Source organism: Prosopis cineraria, unplaced genomic scaffold (genome assembly GCF_029017545.1).
Source record: "Prosopis cineraria cultivar Desert tree isolate PC_DT_omini unplaced genomic scaffold, ASM2901754v1 PC9, whole genome shotgun sequence".
NCBI lineage: Eukaryota > Viridiplantae > Streptophyta > Magnoliopsida > Fabales > Fabaceae > Prosopis > Prosopis cineraria.
The window spans coordinates 21629472-21634914 of NW_026555340.1; the positions used below are offsets into that span (position 1 = coordinate 21629472).

At 34.5% G+C, this 5443-nt stretch overlaps 1 pseudogene; it reads left to right on the plus strand.

Moving 5' to 3' along the window:
- The first annotated feature begins 951 nt into the window (after positions 1–951).
- LOC129321106 (ubiquitin-conjugating enzyme E2 32-like) lies at positions 952–4891 on the plus strand (annotated as a pseudogene).
- Positions 4892–5443: the final 552 nt, after the last annotated feature.

The following is a 5443-nucleotide window of genomic DNA, read 5'->3' on the forward strand; positions in this document are numbered from 1 at the left end:
TATAAAATGAAAATTTGCTTACAATTCAAATTTCAAACTTACGGAAAATTGCATTAATGGATTACTGAAATTCCTTAATATATGAAAAAGGATTAATGCATTTTAAATTTGTTAGTAGAAATATTATTCTAGGAAGCATACATATAAAAAATATCAAGTAATATATGATAACAATTGAGCAAACATGAGCGTAAAAAATGTCAAATATAATAATCTAAACAAGCATGATAGAAAAAAAATAATAAAAAAATATTGTTTTGATATGCATGTATATAAAAAGTGATAAGTAAGGATACTACTTTACAAATATGAGTGTGGGAAATAATAAGTATAGCAGTGAAAAAAGACAATAGTGATTAATTTTTTAAAAAATATAATTTTTAAATTTTTACACTTTGCCCGAGTTTTACTATAAATTTTTATACTTTTTTTATATTTCAAGTTTTTATACTTTTTTTTAATATTTTAAATTTTTATAATACCATTCATAAAGACACCTATAACATTAAAAAAAATTATAAAAATTTAAAATATTAAAAAATATAAAAATTTATAATAAAATTTAAATAAAATGTAAAAATTTAAAGTTATGTTTTCCTTTACTTTTTATCTTTTCTCCGTCAGTTTTCGTCAAGGGTCATGTTTGATTAGGGACGGCATGGGAAATTCATAATGTTTTAGTTTTTTCTTTTAATTAATGCGGTACAGTGGTTCATGAATGCGATTTTTCCTTTAAAAAAAAAAAAGGCTCACAAAGTGAACACTGGATACGCGTTCGAAACCTGCATCACTTTATCCAATAAGAAAGAGACACGTAGGACAATGGGTGCCGCATGACGTGTCCAGTGAAGAGCCAACGTTCTCGGATTTGGACTTTGGTCCTCCCTATTAATGTCATTCCGACGCTTGTATCATCTTCCGGATGATGAGCATAAAACTTTCGCTGGTGTTCCGTTCCCTGCTCGGCGATTTACGACGTGTGGAGGTGGAGGGGAGGTGGTGTTTTGACCCGGTGTTGACAGTGCCGACGAAGTTGGAGGCTTCGCTTCTGTTGAAATTTATATCGAATTTTGTGAACGAAGTTTGAGGTTGAGGACTCATGGCGGACAAGTACAATTTGAAGAACCCGGCGGTGAAGCGGATCCTACAGGAGGTCAAGGAGATGCAATCGAACCCTTCTGATGATTTCATGAGCCTGCCACTTGAGGTACCATTTCTTTTGCTGGGAGTCCTGTTATATTAGGGTTTGATAAGCGAGATCCGCTGTGTTAGTTCCTCAATTTGGATGGGTATAATGTTTCTCTTCGTATATCTGGTCATGTGATTATGATTATTGGAACTATCGAGCTCAGGTTTGGTCGTTGGTTGCAATTCATTAAACTTAGTTTTAACTGTTAATTGATAGATCCATTTCGAACCACAAGTCGTTACAATTAATTTGATTGGGATTGTGGTTTGGTCGTTGCCCAATCGTGATGAGATCATAAGATTTGCAGATCGAAATTAAATTGTAGGGAAAATTAATCATCCAGTCCTATGGTAGTCTTGATTCGGTCACAGCTCAGTCTCGAGTTTAGCTTGGTGCAACTTACTCAACTCCTCCCTCATTTCCTTGGTTGCTAAACTTTGTGTTGGTTACAACAAGGCCTCGATATTGTTTGAAAGTGTAAGCATCCATTTATTAATGGCTGAAAAGTTAAACTTCAACAGGACTAAATTGTAATTGAGTTAAAACTGCAGGAGTAGATGATTGTTGGTTACAACAAGCCTCGATATTGTTTGAAAGTGTAAGCATCCATTTATTAATGGCTGAAAAGTTAAACTTCAAAGGACTAATTGTAATTGAGTTAAAACTGCAGAGTAGATGTTAATGTTTTTTTTCTCTGACGAAAATGATTATTTTTTTCTAAATTTTTTGGGAATTTAGTTTATGAATTGATATGTGGGTCCAACTTATGTGAAGTTATTACTTGTGTCACTCACTGAAGCTTGTATGATTAGAATTAAAACTACAGTTTTCATTACATAAATGATCAGTCCTTCTTATGATAGACTGCCTTGTTGAAACTTATGGATGTATGTTTAGGAACAAAGTAGGATGGAAAGTATATGGGATTTCTTTTTGTTTTTTTTTTTTTAGCATAACATTTCCCATAAAACTTTATCATTCTTTTTCTTACCCTCCTGTTTGGGAGCGCCTTATTCTCAGTCTTACTTCATTTTAGCTTTATTATTGAATCTTTTAAATTTCTAATTGTTTTACCAAACTTATTGCAAAAGTATATGTTAACAACATTATATTCATGAGGATTAGTTCATTCATTTATTGCGAAGTTAATATATACTTAGTTATATAATAAACAGTTAGGTAATGTTTGTAGATGCGATTTATCTAGCAATAAGAGCCTGGGTTGATGCTGGGTTATAGAAATCGTTTTTTTCAACCCCCATATTCTGCTCCGTTAATGCAATCAAATATTACAGAGTCCTGGGTTATGTTTAAAAATGTATAAAATTGGGATCTTTGATTCTTTTCGGCTTATTCCACTAGAAATTATTCTATGCTTTCATTGTGGTAAAATCCTGAAGCCTTTCTCTTACTCTATTTAAGATTATTTCATGTAAGGATGCCTCCTACTTAAGAAATGAGACCTTACCTGTCATCCCAATAATGTTTGCATCAATTTATAACTCATGTGCCTATCTGACTTTTGGAATTCCACTATTAACTATCATGCTTTTTTTCTTCTTGTACTTTTAGAGTATTTTCTCTAACTTTAATTTCATCAGGAAAATATATTGAGTGGCAATTTGCAATTAGAGGACCTGGTGATACTGAATTTGAGGGTGGTATTTACCATGGGCGTATCCAGTTGCCTGCAGAATATCCGTTCAAACCACCTTCTTTATGCTATTGACGGTAACTTTTTTCCCAATGGAGGATCAGCAGATTTATGTCATGCTACTGCTCTATCTTCAATTAGTTCTGTTTTGTGAACCATCTTTTATTGTCAGAACTCCTGACACTTGAAGTCTCAATTCCTAACTGTTTTATAAATTTCAATGTTGTGCTATCAGCCTAATGGACGTTTTGAGACCCAAACCAAGATTTGCTTGAGCATATCAAATCATCATCCTGAGCATTGGCAACCATCATGGAGTGGTAATTAATATTCCTTTCCAGTTGATCAATCTGCTTATATTATTTTTTTTCTATAATGATTGATCATTTTGGATACCAAGAGTCCGAGACTCATATATGTGGGATTGAAGTGTGGGGGGACATAATTTTCACTTGATGAAAGGAGTTTTGTGGCTATTCTTGTATCATCAATCATCTGGTGGGCTCATGAATCATGATTATCTTTTCTTTGTGTCTTAGGAGAAGATAGGAGCTATTTTTCCTACTGAGAAATATGATCAAACAAATTAGTAGTAATTCAATTAAATAACCAGTCTGAGAACGTATTTCTCAGTTAATTTAAGCCCTTTTTTATTTGGTGGCATTACATTAATGACTATGGAGTTTTTATTGAAGCTTCAAATCTCTGATGCAGAATGTTCTGACTTAGCTTATGTGAATGTCTTTTGGCAGTAAGGACTGCTTTAGTTAGTCGCTCTGATTGCATTCATGCCCACCAACCCAAATGGTGCATGGGCTCGCTAGATTACAAGAAAGAAGAGAGGCGTGCCCTAGCCATTAAATCTCGGGAAGCACCTCCAAAATTTGGGACTCCTGACCGCCAAAAATGATTGATGGTAAAGGAAAAAGTTGCTTAATGTCTTTTTAGTAAATTCCATTATCTTTCTAGAAGGTTTGAAAAACCTTCACTCATCACCCCCTCTAGTCAGTCTATACCAAAACTCCCCTCTATGAACATGATTGTTGGCAGAGTTCATGCTCTATGCAGTTTGCTTCTTTAGAAGCTCTAATTGCCTAATGAAATGCAGCATGAATTACCAAAAGATCAAATTAGTACTCTTCTAGTCCTATTTGTGGGTTAGAGAGAGAAGATTAATTTTAATTCTATTTATAGGGCACTTCACTATTTTCTTTGTGTTTCATCTTTACCTTTCTGCCCTTATTAAATGCTAGGAAAAATTATTAAAAATAGTTTTTTTGTTCTTATTAAGGGGTAGAGGTGGAAATTTATTAAATTTTAAGATAGATTTAATAAGGTTTAAGGTTTTTCTTTGTTGTGGTTAAATATGTTGAAAGTGTATAGTACAAACTAAAACTAGACTTGGATCTAGCCGCTTTGTAAGATTGAAGTGAACTTGATTTTTGAGGATTGTACTTGGTCATCCCAATACACGAGTATATGCTCAGCAAAGCACCCCCCTGTTCCTCAACTCAGCCCCTCAGAGTCTCCTGATGAAGAACACCTTAAAACTGAGGAAAAACCGAGGCCCGATTAATCCACAAAATCATGAGGCTATGCCTGCAAGACAGGAGCTTCCTGTTTCAAGCAATGGATGATGACAGGATTCTTGAAGAACAACAAATGCCTGCAACTGCAAATCCTAACCTGGAGTAGTTGAAGCTTCCAGGGAGTCCATCCAGTGCCTCTCAATCCGGTGCATCAATCAAAATTCAGATTCAAGGTTTCAGAATCCAAAGCCAGAAACACGGGTCCAAAAACCTGACGATCGCTTGTTCACAATGGCTGCCATAGGACTCACTATTGCTAATTGTGGTCCTTTTGCTGAAGAAGTTCATTACATCTACCGAACATGGTGCAGTTTTCATGAATGGATCTTGAGATATATATTCATTGCCGTTTGCTGGCTCCAAAGAAAAAGGCTTTCTGGCCTCATGTAGTTATAGAAATGTATTGTCTAATTATACTTAATCATTTAAGTAATGCTATAATGTACTAATAAATTGCTAGCACTTGTTTCAGGCTCCAATAAGATTTATTTTTGGGCCCCCTTTTATCATATGCTCACAGTAAAATGAAAGCATTCTGAAAGTGTAGTCGAATTTGTCTTTAGTGGAAATTGGATCGATATATAAATGAACTTGTTTTCTTTTTTAGTCATGTGCACTTGGTTGAAAGCACCTCTTATCAGTGAAGAGAGGGGAGCAGGGACATAGCCTGGAGTGAACAATACTAGTTTTTTTTATTCTTATTTACTTACTAGTTATTTTTAATATGTTTTATGGTAATTAAAGAGAAATTTTAAAATTCATTAACTGTTTAAAAATTTAATATTGTCCCTTTTAGTTGTTTGGATCGAAATGGTGCTACGGGCTGGGAATGCAAATCCTCTATGGCTCAATTTCGAGATACCCCATCACGCGTAAAAGCCAAATCTTTGGAGAATTAGTGAAATGATGCATTTCAACGTGGCGACAATTTGTGAAACTCGGAGCGCTCATTCTACCACGTTCTCTCAATTCCTTGGAGAAGTATGAAGCAACTTGCCATTGCTTATGTAA